Source organism: Hippopotamus amphibius, chromosome 1 (genome assembly GCF_030028045.1).
Source record: "Hippopotamus amphibius kiboko isolate mHipAmp2 chromosome 1, mHipAmp2.hap2, whole genome shotgun sequence".
In the NCBI taxonomy this organism is placed as follows: domain Eukaryota; kingdom Metazoa; phylum Chordata; class Mammalia; order Artiodactyla; family Hippopotamidae; genus Hippopotamus; species Hippopotamus amphibius.
Window position 1 is genome coordinate 188,829,871 of NC_080186.1, and position 19,649 is coordinate 188,849,519.

Below are 19,649 nucleotides of genomic sequence, written 5' to 3' on the forward strand. Positions count from 1 at the left end.
AACAGAAATATAGATCAATGGAACACAATAGAGAGCCCAGAGATAAACCCACACACATATGGGCACCTTATCTTTGACAAAGGAGGCAAGAATATACAACAGGAAAAAGACAGCCTCTTCAATAAGTGGAGCTGGGAAAACTGGACAGCTACATGTAAAAGAATGAAATTAGAACACTTCCTAATACCATACACAAAAATAAACTCAAAATGGATTAAAGGCCTAAATGTAAGGCCAGACACCATAAAACTCCTAGAGGAAATCATAGGCAGAACACTCTATGACATACATCAAAGCAACATCCTTTTTGACCCACCTCCTAGAATCATGGAAATAAAATTAAAAAAAAAAAATGGGACCTCATGAAACTTAAAAGCTTTTGCACAGCAAAACAAACCATAAACAAGACAAGAAGACAACCCTCAGAATGTGAGAAAATATTTGCAAACAAAGCAATGACAAAGGATTAATCCCCAAAATACACGAGCAGCTCATGCAACTCAATATCAGAAAAGCAAATAACCCAATCCACAAATGGGCAGAAGACCTAAATAGACATTTCTCCAAAGGAGACATGCAGATGGTTAACAAACACATGAAAAGATGCTCAACATTACTAATCATTAGAGAAATGCAAGTCAAAGCCACAATGAGGTATCACCTCACACTGGTCAGAATAGCCATCATCAAAAAATCTAAAAACAATAAATGCTGGAGAGGGTGCAGAGAAAAGGGAACCCTCCTGTACTGTTGGTGGGAATGTAAATTGGTACAGCCACAATGGAAAACAGTATGGAGGTTCCTTAAAAAACTAAAAATAGAACTACCATATGATCCAGCAATCCCGCTCCTGGACATATACCCTGAGAAAAGCATAATCCAAAAAGAAACATGTACCACAGTGTTCATTGCAGCACTATTTATAATAGCCAGGACATGGAAGCAACCTAAATGCCCATCAACAGAGGAATGGATAAAGAAGATGTGGCACATGTATACAATGGAATATTACTCAGCCATAAAAAGGAATGAAATTGAGTTATTTGCAGTGAGGTGGATGAACCTAGAGTCTGTCATACAGAGTAAAGTAAGCCAGAAAGAGAAAAACAAATACCGTATGCTAACTCATATATATGGAATCTAAAAAAAAAAAAAAAAATGGTACTGATGAACCCAGTGACAGGGCAAGAATAAAGATGCAGATGTAGAGAACAGACTTGACACAAAGTCCTCAATGGGGGGAGGGTGATGGGGAAGCTGGGATGAAGTGAGAGAGTATCACTGACATACATACACTAGCAAATGTAAAATAGCTAGTGCGAAGCTGCTGCATAACACAGGGAGATTAACTCGATGATGGGTGATGCCTTAGAGGGTTGGGATAGGGAGGGTGGGAAGGAGTCATGGGAGGGAGGGGATATGGGGATATATGTATAAATACAGCTGATTCACTTTGTTGTACAGCAAAAAACTGGCACAACAGTGTAAAGCAATTATAATCCAATAAAAAGCTAAAACAAACAAACAAACAAAAAAACAGGCCAAGAACTGCACGTTAAATTTAAACAGACTGACTGCCTGTAAAAATAAAAATTGAAATAGGCCCCAGTCTCATAATAGATAAAATATCTAGGCTTCAATTGAAAATCACCTGTCATATCAAGAACCAAGAAAAAAAAAATCACAGCTTAAATAAGAAAAGACAATCAACTAATGCCAACACCAAGATGAATCAGATGTTGGAATTATCAGAAAAGGATTTTAAATCACCCATCATAGAAATGCTTCAAAAACTGATTACAAATTCTCTTAAAACAAGTATAAAACAAGAATTACAAGTTCCCCTAAAACAACCGTAAAAATAAAAAATCTAAGCAAAAAACAGAAGTTATAAAAAACCCATATGGAAATTACAGAACTAAAAAATGCAATAAGAGGAATAAAAACCTCACTAGATGGGCTCAGTAGTAGACAACAGAGGATACAATGAGTGAATTTAAGAACAGAGAAATAGAATTCAATCAATCCAAACAACAAAGAGAAAATAGAAAATAAGAAGAAGAATAAACAAAGTCTCAGGGACTTGTGGGGCAATAACAAAAGACTCAACATTTGCATCATCTGAGTTCCAGAAGGAGAGGGGAAAGTAGGGTTGAAAGAGTATTCAAAGAAATATGTTCATCTTGGTGAATGAGAAATCAAGACAGTGTGGTATTAGTACAGGATGGACAATAGATCAATGGAACAGAAGAGAGAACCCAGAGATAAACTCACACAAATATCCTCAACGATTTTTTGACAAAAGTCCAGAAGCAATTTAATAAAAGAAAACTAGCCTTTTTAAAAAATGGTACTGGAGCAACTAGATATCTATAGGCCCGAAAAAGAAAAAAAAAAAATCAACCCTGACCTAACACCTTACACAAAAATTAATTCAAAAGAACCATAAACTTAAACATAAACATCAAACTGTAAAACTTCTAGAAAAGAAAAATTGGAGGAAATCTTCAGGATCTAAAGCTAGGCAGAGTGTTAGACTTGAAACAAAAAACACAATCCATAAAAGGAAAAACTGATAAATTGGGCTCATCAAAAGTAAAAAGTTTGCCCTGTGAAAGCCCACACAAAGATGATAAAAAGACAAGCTACAGACTGGGAGAAAATATTTGCAAACCACAAACCACATGTCTGACAGAGAACTAGTGCCTGGAATTCATAAGATCTCTCAAAATTCAACATTTAAAAACAACAACCCAACTAGAAAATGAGCAGAAGCCATGAACAGACATTTCACAAGAAAAGGACATAAAAATGGCAAATGAGCACATGAAAAGATGTTCAACATAAATTAGCCATCAGGGAAATGCAATTAAAACCACAATGAGATACCACTACAAACCAATCAGAATGGCTTTATGAGAAGACCAAATGCTTGTGAGGATGTGGTAAAACTAGATCATTCATTTGTTGCCAGTCAATAGACAAAAAATGTTACAGCCATTCTGGTTTCTTATAAAACTAAACATTCAACTACCATATGACCCAGCAACTGCACTCCTGGACATTTATGCCATAAAAATGAAACCATATGTTTACACAAAAACCTGTACACAAATATTTATTTGTAATAGCCAAAAGGTGGAATCAGCACAGGGATCCTTCAACAGGTGAATGCATACCATGGAATACTACCCACATTAAAAAGGAACAATCGACTGACATAGACAACAACTTGGATGAATTTCCAGGAATCCTGCTGAATGAAAAAAGCCTACCTCACAAAGTTATATACTGTATGATTCCATTTATATAACATTCTTGAAATGGTAAAATTTGGGGGAAAAGACAGATTAGGGGTTGCCAGCATTTAGGGTCTGCAGAGTGAACAAGGGAGGCAAGTGTGATTATAGAACACAAGGGATTCTGGTAGTGTTGCAACTGTTCAGTACCTTGATAGCAGTGGTGGACATGTGAATCCAGACAGGTAATAAAATGTTACAGAACTTAATACACACAACAAAGGACTATAATTAAAACTAGAGAAATATGAATAAGATTAGTAGATTATGTCAATATTAATATCCTGGTTGTCATAGTTTTGCAAAATGTTACCATGAAGGGAAACTGGACCAAATGTACAAGGGATTATTATTTCATATAACTGCATATTAATCTACAATTACCTCAAAAGAAATTTCAATCAAAAAAAAAAAAAGTAGCGGCTTCCCTGGTGGCACAGTGGTTAAGAACCCACCTGCCAACGCAGGGGACATGAGTTTGATCCCTGGTCCAGGAAGATCCCACATGCTGTGGAGCAACTAAGCCCATGCGTCACAACTATTGAGCCTGTGCTCTAGAGTCCATGAGCCACAACTAATGAGCCCATGTGTCACAACTACTGAAGCCTGCATACCTAGAGCCCGTGCTCCACAACAAGAGAAGCCACCACAATGAGAAGCCCGCACGCTGCAACAAAGAGTAACCCTCACTGGCCACAATTACAGAGAGCCTGCACGCAGCAACGAAGACCCAACACAGCCAATCAATCAATCAATCAATAAAAGAGAAAATTATTTTTAAAATTTTTTAAAAATAAAATAAAAATCTGAAGGGGAAACTGAGATGAAGCGAGAGAGTAGCACAGACATATATATACTACCAACTGTAAAATAGTCAGTGGGAAGTTGTTGTATAACAAAGGGAGTCCAACTCGAGGATGGAAGATGCCTTAGAGGACTGGGGCGGGGAGGGTGGGGGGGACTCGAGGGGGGGGGAGTCAAGGGAGGGAGGGAATACGGGGATATGTGTATAAAAACAGATGATTGAACTTGGTGTACCCCCCAAAAAATAATAAATAAATAAATAAATAAATAAATAAATAAATAAAAATCCTCTGTCCTTCATTTATCTAAAAAAAAAAAAAAAAAAGTAATGCCCAGACCTCAAACTACAGGTTGGGGGGGGGAGGTTAACAATAATGAGGCGAGGGTGTCACACATTTAGCTACATTCTTCCACATGTAATAGGGCAGAGCTGCCTATGTCAGCGATAAGGAAGATGAAAAAAAAAATTACAAGGGAATTATATAGTCACGTCATAGCCAGAAATTACAAAGAGAGACAGACAGCTGGTGGGGGTAAAATACAAACTGATTTTATAATATAAGTTCTAATTGGGCAAAGAATTACTCTGTTCTCTTCCCCCACTATTATCTCCAGTGCTTAAAACAGTGCCTTGCATACATAGCACACAATAAAAATCTGTTAAATGAATTAACTGGTTGAGGCTACACAGCAATATACATGCAGCCCCTATTGCCCTACAATCCCTACTTAGCCCTCTTTATTCTTAGGATACTTAGTGATTCTAGGTATTAATTCTATTATTACTTGTAACAAAAACAGGTATTAAATTTACAACCCTAACCTATAGGTTAAAATGCAAACTCCTCTGCCTGGCAACCCAAGCTGGCCCCAGACAGCCTTCCACCTTCAACAACAGTACCACGGTTTACTGCCTATGGTCCCTTAAATGTCTCATGATCATACCTCTGTGCCTTTGCAGATGTTGTTCCTTCAGCCTGCATGTTTTTGTCCCTTGTCTGCCTGAAGAATTATCAACAACTAAACTGTAAAGTTGTTTTCTCTGCAAAACCTTCTCTGACCATCCCCACAACCACAACTACCCAGGACAACTTAGGTGTTCCCTTTTCTCAGATCTCAGGGATCATGTATGTACCTGTGATTAATATAACACTTCTTGTAGTATATTTTAGTTATTTGTTCAGGTATATTTCTCCCATTAAACTATAATCTACATGAAAATATTACAGGGTTTTCATTTTTATATCAATGGGGCTGAAGTTACTATCCATATACAGTAGGCATTCAATTTATTATGAATAACTGCAAGAACAAACTCATTTTTAAAAAGATTTGTAAATGAGATTTTAAAATAAAAATGTCTATAATTTAGTGGATACTAAGTAAAAATCAGGCAGAAACAAAGTATTATACAAAAGTACATGCATGTTATTAACAAAGATGTCTATTTTAAAACAGCATTTTTTTAAAGGTAAAACTAGTAAAAAAAAATCCTAAAAAACTACTGACTATTTGGATTTATTTAAATCTTTCTTATTTAATGGTATTCAGCTTTGTATTTAGGATCAAGTGAGTTATGTTGAGTGTTCAATTCACTATAAATAGTGATTAAAACCTTTAAAAGAACCATTAAAATTTGCTGTATTTTCCAAAATTATAACTTCATTCTGTATAAAATAGATCTATAAATTCATCTTAAACAAAAATGGACATTATTAAACAGCAAAATATAAAACAGATAACTAGTTTCCGTAGCAGGACGATAGAATTCTCATGGCGTTTCTAAGTATAAGGGTATTTGTTCTAAAATGCCTCTTGTTTTTCAACTTTTGGCTCCACAACTGGCAACTTTTTTACATTCTCCAGCTACACAGATGAAAATGCCATTTTCTTATAACATAAAGAAACTTTAATCTGTACTGAATACTTTCGAGTAAGGGGGATTTGTTTTAATGCAGATGATATATTATGGTCAAAAATATTTCTTTAATTATTTCCATTTTTTAACATTGAAAAAATTCAAATATACCACAGCAGATATGCTTATGTAGAAAAATCAAAAAGCAAGTGAATAAAAGCTGTGCAGTAGAATTAGGAAACCTTTCATTTTTCCTCCAAGACAGATTTTCATAAGCTAGCAAGAAATTTAATAGAGTTTGAATTTATAATCCTTGACTAATAAAACCCATCAAAATCAGTTTATGGTTCAAGTTACTTTATCAGAATATGTTTGTTCATTGATAAAGACTACAAAATCACTAACCAAAGTACAAAAATAATTACTTAACGGTCTTTCTTACCTTTTATATGCTTCAATACTGACAGAAGTCAGAAACGGTGACTATCTGAACAAATTGTAAGCTGCTTGCAGCAAGACAGAAACAAAGTCACAAAAAGCCACAGACTGTGCAAGTAATAACCACAGTTACAAACCAAAAAACTGACCTCACATGAATACAAAGTGAGGCGCTTTTTCAGAAGCAGTTAGGCAGGAATGAACAGTCACCAAAGTTGAACGACAAAAACAACATCATTCATTACCAGCTAATATATGCTGACCTTGACCACCTTACAGATATGGTATCTCCTCCTACACTTTCCTTATTTCAAAGTGTCACTTTAGCTTAATTTAAAATAAAAGTTAAATTCAACTGAAACAGCACTACATTGGCCAGACAGCCTATTGGAACAGCATTAATAGATAATGATGTTTCATTGAGAGAGAACACTGAATAAAAACTGTGCAAGGCTATAAACAAATGAACAACATGTTTCCTTTTAAATTAACTTTTTTTTGAAGTACTGATATTTAAAATCATTTGGTTAGAACAGGATTATTAACAGAACATTTTTTGTTTTGAGCTATTATATAAATCAACAGGTATTTATTGAGTAACCATGGGAAAGGTACTGTCAGGGCTCCAAAGATAAATAAAATCCTGGATTACTGCCTTCAAACAATTTACCGTGTATTAAGAATAAACAGACAAGTTCACAGGTAACAATGACACAACTCATTCAAAATTCATTCAACGACAGAAGTGGGTACCTATTTGCCAGGCATATTTCTCAGTGCCAGGAATACCAAAATGCATAAGGTTATATATAGCCCACAGTCTCAAGAAGCTCCCCACCTTCTAGGGGTAACAACTGTGGAAACAAACAAGTGCCATATAATTAAACAGGTTCACAAACACACATTGGTTATAAGCTCAGTGGGGATGCAGAGGAAGTATATACAACAATTCTAGAGACCATCAGGGAAGCCTTCACATAATATAAAAGCCTGAGGTACAAAGTGCTACAAAGACACTGAGAAAGGAAAGAGTACAGCTGAGCAAAGTACTCAAAAAACTTTTATTAAGAAGAGAACAATTATATGTGTATCACGCTGTACACCTTAAACTTATACAATGTTATATGTCAATTATATTTCATTAAAGCTAGAAAAACTAATTTTTAATTAAAAAAAAAAAAAAAAGAACATCTTTGGCAAGCCTTAAGGGATAGTCATGAAAGGCGCACTCGTACATCTCTCTGCAAAGGTGTGTGTAGGAGGTGGCTTTGGAAACAGTTCTGGGTTGAAATCCTAACTCTACCATTTTATAGCTGTGTAATTGTGCATTTTAATTAACCTCCTAAAAGATCAGTTTTCTTATCTTTAAAATGGGGATAGTAATACCTAGTTTGCAGGGTTGTTGTGAAGATTAGATGAGATAAAGTATTTAATGTGTCTGGCTTTGGAGAGACATTAAAAAGTAGTCACTGCTAATAAAGCATGATAGAGAGAGCACCCACACAAGAGAGAACACGGAAGAGCAAGTGATGGAGGAGGGTTCCTTTCTAAATACAAGTTTGAACACAAGCGAGGATACACAGGTGGGGAAATGGGGAACATGTTTGTGAACCATGGCTAATCTGAAGGAAAACAGAGGAAGAAAAGTTAAAAGGATTAAGTGTGGCCACTATGCATACAAACTTGTATGCCCTAAATTCTAAAAATATAACTGTTATCTAGATACCTCTTGCCCTTTTAACCCCTCCTAAATGATCAATTATTATAAAAGAGTTCCGCTTTCAAATTAAGGGCAAACAATTTTTTTTTCCTTCAAAGAGAGTAACAATGTTGGGAGAAGTAAAAATAATTTCAAAATCCATATGTGTACTCTCAAATACGCTCATTAAAGGCACACATATTAACAGAATGGCAACCAACAAGATTTCATCAGTTATAAGTTGTACGAACAGGCCAAAGCCAGTCCCCACTCTGCAATGAGAATGACTGTCAAGGAGCCCAGATCAGACAAACCTTGTGCCACTGTTTAGAACATGGAGGAAAGTCAATTTCATTCTTGGCTTTTTTGTGTAATTCCAACTTTTCCCAAAAAGCAAGACCTAATCCCCATTCCCTATAGTCATGTCCCAACCAATCTGTTTTCTGCCTAAATTGTTCTTCTAGAATTCCTTTCAGTTTGTAAATAAACTTCCCTAAATCTCTACCCTCTAATTCCCATCGTAAACCTGGTTCCCGCAAAACACAGGCTCCCACATAGAGGCTACACCTTCCCTACATTCCACCACCCATATCCAAGGGTTAGGGCAAGGAGGGTGGTAGAGGGATGGGTTATCCTTCCTTCTACCATTATCCTGATTCCCTAGTGCCATTTCCAAATCACTGCTCTTCCCATCTTATTCAAAAATCTCTTCTCCTTTGAAATTGACATCATTCAACTCTACCAAATTCCACCCCATCTTTCTGTTATTATTTTCAGATCTGCCTCTCAATCTCCGCTTGCTCCCAAATCTAATTCTCCAACCCAAGTCTTACCTTCATCCATGGAGATTTTAACCTCTGTAATCTTTCTCTTCTCCAAAGACCCATTCAATCAAGTCCATTTAAACTACCCACTACTACTGGCCATAGTCTGAATCCAAAACTGTTTCATCTCTGCAATGGTAAATTTTAATATTCTAGTTTTAGACCATAACCTACTACCTTCCTACTCCTCTCTGGAGTCTAAACTGCTACTACGATACCTACCGTTTGACCTCAAAATGATCTCCAGTCACCCACTGATCAAACTATTTCCTCTAAAATTTATCAGCTCTCCTCATATTCTCTCACTTCTAGGGTAAGGATGTCACTTTTTATCCAGAACTGGGGTATTTTTCAGAGTAAAATGAGGTGCTATTCTTTATCATATCAGGACTACAGGTGTAAACCTGATCTCTCCTAGGCAAAACTGGGACATACAGCCTCCTTACTTCTTTCCCTATACATTGTGAATCAACTGACTTCCCTTGACTTTCTTTGTAATGTACTTGTCCTAAAAACCTCCAACTCTGAATCAATCCTTCTTTACTCCCCCTAGCCATTTTTTTTTGTAAAGCTTAGCTACCTCTTACTAATATTTCAAGACTGTGCTCAGGTCACCCGCCCTAGGCAGCCTTCTCTTGCCTCTGCTGTCTGTTATCATAGCGTTCGGTAATGACAGTGTCCTATTCATGACTGTATCCTCATGTTTCTCACACAATGTCAGGCATATAGGTGCATTCCCATAGATGTACTCAATGAGTCTCAACGTTTTACTCTAATTCTCTCTTATGTGTTTATTCTGAAGTACATCATATGAGAAATGATTACTTTTATAATTTCATAAAGGTTAAACAAGTCAAGGACAGCAATTACACAAATAAAATCTAGCAAGTATTTTCTTTGGCATGAGCTTTTTACATTTATCTTCCTAATACAGTCAATCAACTCCAGTTTTTATTTGTTACTCTCGGCTAGTGATTCTGTCCTCTTACATTTTGAACATGAAGTCACATCAAACAAAGTCTGGAAGTACGTGCAGTATAAGGAAAAGTAAGAAAAGGAAATTTCATAACATGTATATCATCATTTCCTGTTTTTTAAATTATACAAACATAAACACATGTTTTTTATTACAGTTGGCCCTTCATAGCCACAGGTTCCACATCCACGGATTCAACCAACTGTGGATCAAACTATTCAAGAAAAAAAAATTCCTCAAAGTTCCAAAAAGCAAAACTTGAATTTGCCACATGCCAGCAACTTATTTACATAGCATTTTTATTGTATTAGGTATTATAAGTAGTCTAGAGATGACTGAAAGTACAGGTAGATCTCATTTTATTGCGCTTCAGTTTATTTCACTTTGCAGGTAATGCATTTTTTACAGACTGAAGATCTGAGGCAATCCCACATCAACCAAGCCTACAGGTGCCATTTTCCAACAGCATTTACTCCCTTCACATCTGTGTCATATTTTGGTAATTCTCTCAATATTTCAAACTTGTCATTACTATTATATCTGTTATGGTAGTCAGTGATCTTTGATGTTACTGCTATGATTCAGATAATGGTTAGTTTTTTTCAGCAATAAAGTATTTTTAATCAAGGTATGTACATTGTTTTTTAAAACATAATGCTATTGCACACTTAATAGACCACAGTATAGTGTAAACATAACTTTTATATGCACTGGGAAACCAAAAAATTCGTGTGACTTACTTCACTGCAATATTTGCTTGATTGCAATGGCCTTGAACCAAATCTGCAATATCTCTGAGGTACTCCTGTACATGGGAGGATGTGTGTAGGCTATATGCAAATACTATGCCAAGTATATAAGGGACTTGAGCATCTTCAGATTCTTGTATCAATGGGGGGTCCTGGATCATTGGTATCCCTTGCAGATACCAAGGGATGACTATATATATTTCATACATATTTTAAAAGTTCAAACTGATACACATCTAACTTTTAATATTAGCTACCTCTGAAGAGTGAGAGTTACAATACTAGGAAGAATGTCACTTTTTATTTTATGTATCTCTAGTTTGTATTTTTATAAGAGGATATATTCATTTTATAATATTAAAAAATTTAAAGACAAGACTCCTCAAAGAATTTTTTTTAAGACTGAGGATTAAGAAGATAAAAATCAAACTTCAGAGATGGAATGCTTAACATTAAAAATTATTTCTCCTTCAAATATAGTTGATTTATTTTTTATTCAGAAAATAACAAAGGTACTTATATCATGAGACAGAAAAATCTCCCAATTGTGTTCACATAACAGAATCTTGACCCGTCTCACAGAATGCTTCTGGTTTCCACTGAACAACTTCATCCTTGTTCTATAACCCAGGCTCTTGAACACAAAGTCTCATCCTCTATTCCTTCATTTTTTTCAGGTTTTACCTGAACCAATTCTAGCTCTAATTCAGCACCTCAACAATAAATTGGTCTAACTGCAGGTCAAAGCATTACTGTGGTTGCCCAGGAAAGGAATCTCTTGTCTTTTTGCTCTATGTCTTAGTAAAACCCTTTCATTCATTCATTTATTCACCCAACAGGTAGTTTTAAAATGTCTACAATATGCCAGGCACTGAGTGAGGTCCTGAGTACAGAGATAAAAAAGTACTGGCTGCAGCCTCAGGAAACTTATTAGTGGAAAGGAAGAGTTCTAACACCTGATAATAACTGCTCTAAGGAATCCCTGTACCAAGTATAGTAAAAACACAAAAGTATACTCTAATCGTGGCTGAAGTAAAAGGAAGGAAAAGTCTTCACAAACATCCCTAAAACATTCAGAGTCGTTCCTTCCTCACTGGCACTTTCTTCCTTTCCTCTCAACCAAAATGACTCTCCTCACTTTGAAAATACTGCTTAAAACTTACCTCCTACTTCCTCTCCCCAAACCTCCACTTGTTCCTAAATGCCACGTAACTCTTAAAGAAAACCAACCAAATCTGTGAAACTCAAAAGCCAGCAAGGAAGGAAGAAAGAGAACACTCACTGAAGGCCAGCCCCACACAAGTACCAGAGAGAGCAGGTACTTAGATTTTTTCTCATTGTGCCTAGCTCTGGTTGTCTCTACTAACTTGTTTATATACCATTTGCATTTCAATCTACTTTCCACTTGAAATTGTACTTCTTTCAAAGATGAAGACGTAGACTGCTACAGTTTTGTAATGTCCACAGAGACTACACATATATTCCTAGGTATAATCAACTGGTTAGGAGACAGGAGTAGGCCACGGTGGGTGGGGGAGTAACTCCTGTGGACTTCTGCTGTTTTAAATGAATTTCGATTGCTGACTGGTGCCAGGGGGTTGAATACAACGTAAATCTCCCAGTTTTTTTTTTATCTTTAACTTAATGCAACCACATGCAGAAACTTCAGCCAATGTATATTTAAAGTTGGAATAATGTTTTTTTAAAAAAAAGCTTGGAATAAACAATTTTATCTCCAGCAACCTCAGAGAATTGGAAGGAAAAAGCAAATTGCAAAAAAGTTTTGGATGAATAATTTTCTAAGGCAATTCTCAAGAAAGACATTAAGTACACACAAACTATATATTTTAAGAGAAAATACAGATAGATCATGAAAAACAAAAAGAGGTGGGAGGGACTTCCTTGTTGGCGCAGTGGTTAAGAATACGCCTGCCAATGCAGGGGACATGGGTTCAATCCCTGGTCGAGGAAGATCCCACATGCCGCCGAGCAACTAAGCCCAAGCACCACAACTACTGAGTCTGTGCTATAGCGCCCGCAAGCCACAGCTATTGAGACTACGTGCCACAACTACTGAAGTACGAGCGCCTAGAACCCGCACTCCACAACAAGAGAAGCCACCACAATGAGAAGTCCGTGCACCACAACAAAGAGTAGCCCCCACTCACCACGACCAGAGAAAGCCCACATGCAGCAACGAAGACCCAATACAGCCAATAAATAAATAAATATTTTTTAAAAAGGTGGGGAATAAGAGAATAAGAGGTAAGAAAAGAGAATAAAGAGGTAAGAATCAAATGCAGTGCATGAAACCTGATTGAATCCTAAATCCAAAAAACTCAAAAAAAATTTTTAGGGACAACTGGGGAGATCTGAATGTGGACCATTATATTAAACACATTCTTAAATTAATGTTGATTTTCTTATATAAATATTGATATAATCATGCAGAAAATTATCCATATTCTTAGGAAATGCATGCTTAAAATTTATATTATATATTTATATATTATAAATATAATATATATTTTAATATAGTTCCCAATGGTTTTTAAAATATATAAATATATAAAGAGAAAATGTAGCAAAAATTAACAGTGAGTGAATACAGAATGAAAGGCAATAAGGGTGTTCACTGTCCAGCATTTTCAATTTTCTGTAGCACTGAACATTTTCAAAATGGAATACTGAAGGGGTGGGAAGATGGCATGAGAGGATGCCAGCTTGATGGAAGTATAAGGAGTAAAAGCAGCACTAGTCTCAGCAAATGTGGAAACCAGCTGTGTGATCTTGGGCAGGTCATGGAACCTCTCTAGATCTCAACTGAAAGAGAAGGAAGTGGATGATCTCTAAGGGAACCTTCCAGCTACAAAATCTCATTATTCAACTACTTCCTCTCAGCTCTAAAACTCAAAAATAACCATATGAAAAGAGGAAAAACTCAGAGAACTGTAAAAAAATAAAGCATTTAAAACAGCTAGCTGGGGGCTTCCCTGCTGACTCAGTGGTTAAAAATCTGCCTGCCAATACAGGGGACACAGGTTCGATCTCTGGTCGAGGAAGATCCCACATGCCACAAAGCAACTAAGCCCATGCACTACAACTACTGAGCTTGTGCTCTACAGCCTGAGAGCCACAACTGCTGAGCCCACACGTCTCAACTACTGAAGCCTGTGCACCTAGAGCCCGTGCTCCACAACAAGAGAAGCCACGACAATGAGAAGCCTGCACACCACAAAGAAGAGCAGCCCCTGCTCGCCACAACTAGAGAAAGCCCGTAAGCAGCAACAAAGACCCACTGCAGCCAAAAATAAAAGGAAGGAAGGAAGGAAGGAAGGAAGGAAGGAAGGAAGGAAGGAAGGAAGGAAGGAAGGAAGGAAGGAAGGAAGGATAAAATAAATCTTAAAAAAAAAAACCCACCTAGCCAAATGCTTGTCACATAGAACACAATAAATATCAACTCCTCTCTTTTGAAAACATTGTAAAAATTCTTCAGCAAAAAAACAAAGATATGACTACTAATTAACTTAGAAAACATAGGTAACATAGAATTGGAAAGATGTACTTTAATATCTATTCAATTTCTATTGAATTAAAAACTACGTCAGTTTGCACCTAAAGTAAAGTAAAACAAAGTATTAACTACTACATATTATGAGTTTGTCAGATGCTTTTATTTCCAGTACTAATGTTATTTGTAGCATTATAATTAATTTCCCTTTTGGCAAAACAACCAATCCTTGAGATAATGGGAAAGATAATTATCTAAAAAGATTCTGTACCTGATGCTAGCATCCACCCAGTTGCTCAAAACCCAAAAATCATGGAGTCATCCTTGAGTGTGTTGTCTCTTGAGTGCGTCTCTTTCCTCACCAAAAATATCCACAGATTTTGACTTAAAAAAAATAAAAAAATTAAAAAAGCCACCTCAAATCCATCCATCTCCCTATTGTTGCTAGCATCTTAATCAGGGCACTCACCTTAGCACCTAAAATTGTCAGCTTTCACTTCCAGCCTACTCAGTCCATTCCTCACATAGTAGCTAAAATGATGATATCACTTAAGAACAAAACAAACTACATGCCAAACCCTTGAAAGCCCTGAATATTTCTATAACTTCTTCCTATCCATCTTGGTCTCTCCCACTATGTCAGCCACACTGGGGTTTTTTCTGTTCCTCAGATTCACCAAGCTCTTTCCTCCTTCAAAGTCTTTGTATCCACTATTCCTTTTTTTTTTCTTTTTTTCCACCCAGCTTTATTGCGATATTATTGACATATATGTAAGTTTAAAGTGTACAATGTAATAATTAGATGCATGTATATATTGTAAAATGGTTATCACAATAAGGTTAGGTAACATCTTCATAACTTCACATTACAGCTGTGTGTGTGTGTGTGTGTGTGTGTGTGTGTGTGTGTGTGTGTGTGTGTGTGTGTCTGTGTTTTGGTGAAAACATTTAAGATCTACTCTCTTCAAAACTTTCAAATATATAATACAGTATTTTTAATTAGAGTCACCATGTTCTGCATTGGATTCCCAGAACTTATTCATCTTATAGCTATGAGTTTGTAGTTATTGACCAGCATCTTCCCATTTCCCCCACTTCCCAGTCTCTGGCAACCACAATTCCACTCTTTATTTCTATGAGTTTGGCTTTTTAAGATTCCACATAAAATGAGGACACACAGTATTTGTCTTTCTCTGACTTATTTCACTCTTCCATTCCTTCTAATAAGAATGCTTTCCCCACCAAAAGTATCACACACACATACCCCCACACACACATGTCCTCCTTGAAATAGCTCCTTCTCATATATATAGGTTTCACCTTCAATACCAACTCCTTACAGGAGCTTTTTGTGACCGCCCTATCTGAAGTAGCTCCTGCTATCTTATCTCCAACTCATTTCTTTCCTTCAAAAAATTTACTGCAATTCATAATTATTTTGTCAGATTAATTTTAACCTGTCCCAACCTCTAGAATATAAGCTATAAAGACAGGATATCCAATTTACCCATTTTATATCCCCAGAATCAGGAAATTCTCTGATCCTTAATACATGCCTATTAATGTGCATTAAATGAATGAATAAAATAGTAAGTGAATACAGGAATATATTAGATAATGGACTAATAATGCTATTAATGGAAATACAAAAACCAGAAGGAGAAAGCATTTGAGAAGAAAAGTGAAATATAATACACTGAGTTTCGTGCCAGGCAGTTGAAAATATGGAACTGGTGGGCACACAGGTCGGGAAAGAGATATAGACTGGGCTTCTGCTGAGTGTTAGTTGAAAAAAATAACAACTACAACACAAATGGAATAGAATTCGGTAGGATAAATGCCAAGCAAAAAAATAAATAACACAAACATAAAATAATCACAGCCCTCCTAGTTAGGAGAATAATCTAACATAAAGAACGCTATAAGATTAAGACAAGTCAAAACTGTTATCACAGCTTCAGAAGAAAAAATATATATATGTATGTATGCATGTATATATGTGTGTGTGTGTGTGCATATATATATTTATTCAGCAATTTACTAAGAAGAGCAAAGTAATCCTACCTTACTACTATTCGTTGCTGGCCGTATCTTAGCTAGAGCAGCAGGTCCATGCTGAAGGATTATGCATTAGGGATGAGGAAGACACTTGAGAAAACATGCAATGAAGTCTCACGGGAATGATCATAGGTCTAGGCAGAAAACATGAGCTGCAAGAAGAAATTCAAGGAGTCAGAACTGTTCACTACAGAGAAAAAGGTAAAAATGGACACATGGAGTATGATAGGCTCCTACTAGAAATCAGCTCTGGCAGTTCACCACGTTCACCACTTTAAAAATCATTCTGCTATGCTTACCTAGCTTGTCCATCCCCTGCTTACTCTCTCCTGTTTCTTTCCACAACTTTCCCAATGAGTAACACATTTTAACCCATTTCCTCAGTTTTGAAGAGGTAATTAATGTTTTTCTCCATTTTCACAGCATAAAACTAATTTCAAGTTTGAAACACATGAAAAGAAGCAAAATTTTAAATACTTTATATGTAATATGTTAAGCTATTACAGCCTAAAGAAATAATTAACTATGTAAGAAAAACTTTGTCAAAGGCTGGGAAGGTTTGGGAAGGATTCTCCTGGCAAATACCCACTTTCTTTGTCTAACATGAGTTGGTATGCCAAAGCATGGCTCTGGCACTGGCTGCTCTCCAATCCTCGAAACTAGGGGAATTTCTAAGATGTTCCTTGGTCACCGGTTCTCTTCTTTATCACTGATGTTGAATGTGCAGTTTACAGCCCTGTCAAAGTTTCTCATTTTTTTGCCTCATGCCCTCGTATTTCTAACTCTGACTCCTTGGTTTATAATCAACTCTCTTCTTTCAAGATTCTCTTTTTTGTCTGTCTATTCTGTTTCCTGTCATTTCCCCTGCTTCCTTGACTTCCACATGAATCAGAGGGTATTTCACAGATGTTAACAATAAATAAGATTACTCCTTTCCTTCTGGTCAGGAAACTCACCAAACAGTGTTATCAGGAATATCTTCCAAGTCTCCTACTCTTCTAAGCTTTTTACCCATTTCCAAAAGCTTCCTTCTTTGCCCCCGACAAGCATTTTACTCTCTTCTAGATTTGACAAGGTTCTCAACGCTAAAATGGGTTGGAAATCTAACCAACATACAATGAAAGTATTACTACATTCCTCTTCTTCCACTAAACTGTGACATGATTAAGGACAAGGATTATTATCTTAACATAGCCAGCATCCTACACAATACCCAGAACATTATAGCCACCAAACAAGTGACTACTGAATGGATGAAATTCCAAGGTGAATTACGGCTTTCTCTGATTTCTGCACTTTGGTGTAAAGTAAGGCTTTGACAAGAGTTGTTACACTAAATGATAAAATCAGGACTTAAAAACACTTAAATATGAAAATTCTAATCATGACTTCTCTTCTATACAGCTTTCAATAGCGTATCTTAAATCAAACCTTATTATAGTAAACAGTATTACTTGTAGATTTCCAAGAAACAAAATGTAGTGAATGTGTACCTGAGTGTACACATTACATATGTTATCTAATTCCACTTCAAACACAGACCTCAAAATTACTGGACAATCCGTTTAATTTAAAATTTTTTCAGCTTCTTTTCTCTATCAGCAAAGGAACTTGAGAGTTGTCTAGAATTCCATATTCTGGTCTTTCACTGTGATACAGAAAGTTATTTTCAAACACCTAAGAACAAGAAAGACAACTATGCACCTGGGATTTCATATCCAACATTGAGCAGTGGCAAATGTCTTGCTTAAGGAAGTGAGTCAAAGTACCCACGTGTTACTTATGTATTACTCTCTAACTCAAACCTTTTCTATAACTTTTACTACTCAATGAAAAAAAATAGTATTTTCCAGTTGATATATTGTGGGTTAAAAATACATAACAGCTTTCTTGGTAGTACCTCTAAATGGAACGTTTCCTTGTTCAAATTACTATAAACCCATGAATAAAACTTATATTCCTTGTATTACTTCAAAGGTATCATAATCCTTATCAGAGCTCAGCAAAGGCTTCTATAGACAAGTGAAAATGTATAATAACTACTTTCTAGCGCACCTGAATCATTCCCACCAACTTGCTCAATTATACATGCTACCATCCCTAACTCACACTCATAGCCAAACACAGTTCCTATTCCCTGAATGTGCTTCTCTTTTTGGCTAGGATTATGGTGAGGCAAGAGACGTGCCCCGGATGCAAAATTTACAAAGATACTCACTCTCAGCGTCACACAAGTGCCACCCTGCAGTTGCATGACCCTAAAAGTGAGTATCAATTTACACTTTGTGTCCCCGGCATCTCTCTTGCCTCACCCCAGTCCTGGCCCTACTTCTTTTTCCGATCTCTACTTCTCCTACTTCTCTAATAAGTAACATCACAGTTCTGATAAACCAAAATCTAATTCTGATAAATATCTAAAATTAAGCAATGAATTTAAATTTAATTTTATATCCATTTAAAATTATGTTTTCAAAGAAAATTTCTTATTCATGATATGATGTTAGGTTAAAAACAGATCAGGCAGGAATGCCTACATACAATAAGAGTCTAAGCTTTAAATTAAAAAAAAATGAGTGTGAGTTGCACATACATGTAAGTGATGGACCTGTGTTGTTTTAAACTCCCTTTCTTTTGGTATCAGCATTTCAATTTTCTTCTTGTTGAACACCCTTCTCTATATCACTGTAGTTTGCGTGGCACTAATCGTTCCCACTCGCAAGTTCCTGGAATAAACAGAAAGTTCCTGGAATAGGTGCAGGTGGACTAGGCTTCCAGGTCTGGACAATCAGCATATTCCCTGCCCCAAGCAGTAGTTCAGGAATGAGCATGTGACCCAACTGGACCAATAAGACTCAATCCCAAAATTCTGCTGTAATTGATCAGAAAGAGAACTTTCAGCTGAGGTTGCTAAACAGAAAGAACATAAGTACCTATTTCACAGTGAGCCAACCCAAAGAAGCGCCAAGAGACAACAAGAGAAACGAAGAAACCTTTGAAAACATTTATCTCTAGATTTAATCACACTTGAGTTCAGGTGAGTTCAGATGTAGCTGCTGGAATTTAGAATTATTGTTGGGGAACAATTCTCTATGGATTTCTCAAGTTCCTGCACAGTCAGCGACTTCTAAGTACAACGTACTACAAGGGTATTTGTATAACAGATAGACTTAGAAACTAGAAACAATATCTCCCTAAAGATAGAGAACTCCAATAAGAAATAAAGCCCTCCTTGTTCCCTTTCCTGGAAGACATTTACTTATATTCTTTTTTTAACTTATGTTTCTTATGTTACTCCACATTTTTTATGCTTATATTGAATTATATTCTAAGTTAATAAATCTAAAGACACTTTCCCCCTCTCCCCTCCAGAAGATTTGCTCAATGAGTAATCTCTCTCCCTCTGCAGGGTGTTCTCAGTCCCATCAGTGTTTTA

General features: G+C 36.3%; 1 protein-coding gene across 12 annotated transcripts in view; it reads right to left on the reverse strand.

Annotated features, from left to right (window-relative positions):
- Positions 1-19,649, reverse strand: part of FER (FER tyrosine kinase) — a 460,601-nt gene that overhangs the window by 429,341 nt on the left and 11,611 nt on the right. For 6 of the 12 annotated variants that reach the window (XR_009054203.1, XM_057737781.1, XM_057737786.1 and 3 more), the window contains exons 2-3: positions 18,807-18,939; positions 16,223-16,368 (exon numbers count right to left, since the gene is read on the reverse strand). The exons of 1 other annotated variant lie outside the window; for it this stretch is intronic. The gene's annotated coding sequence lies outside the window, so the exon portion shown is untranslated. Of the gene's footprint in view, positions 1-14,429; positions 14,543-16,222; positions 16,369-17,758; positions 17,894-18,806; positions 18,940-19,649 lie in introns of those variants that run through there. 5 more of the 12 variants (XM_057737769.1, XM_057737771.1, XM_057737775.1 and 2 more) reach the window with 4 other exon arrangements.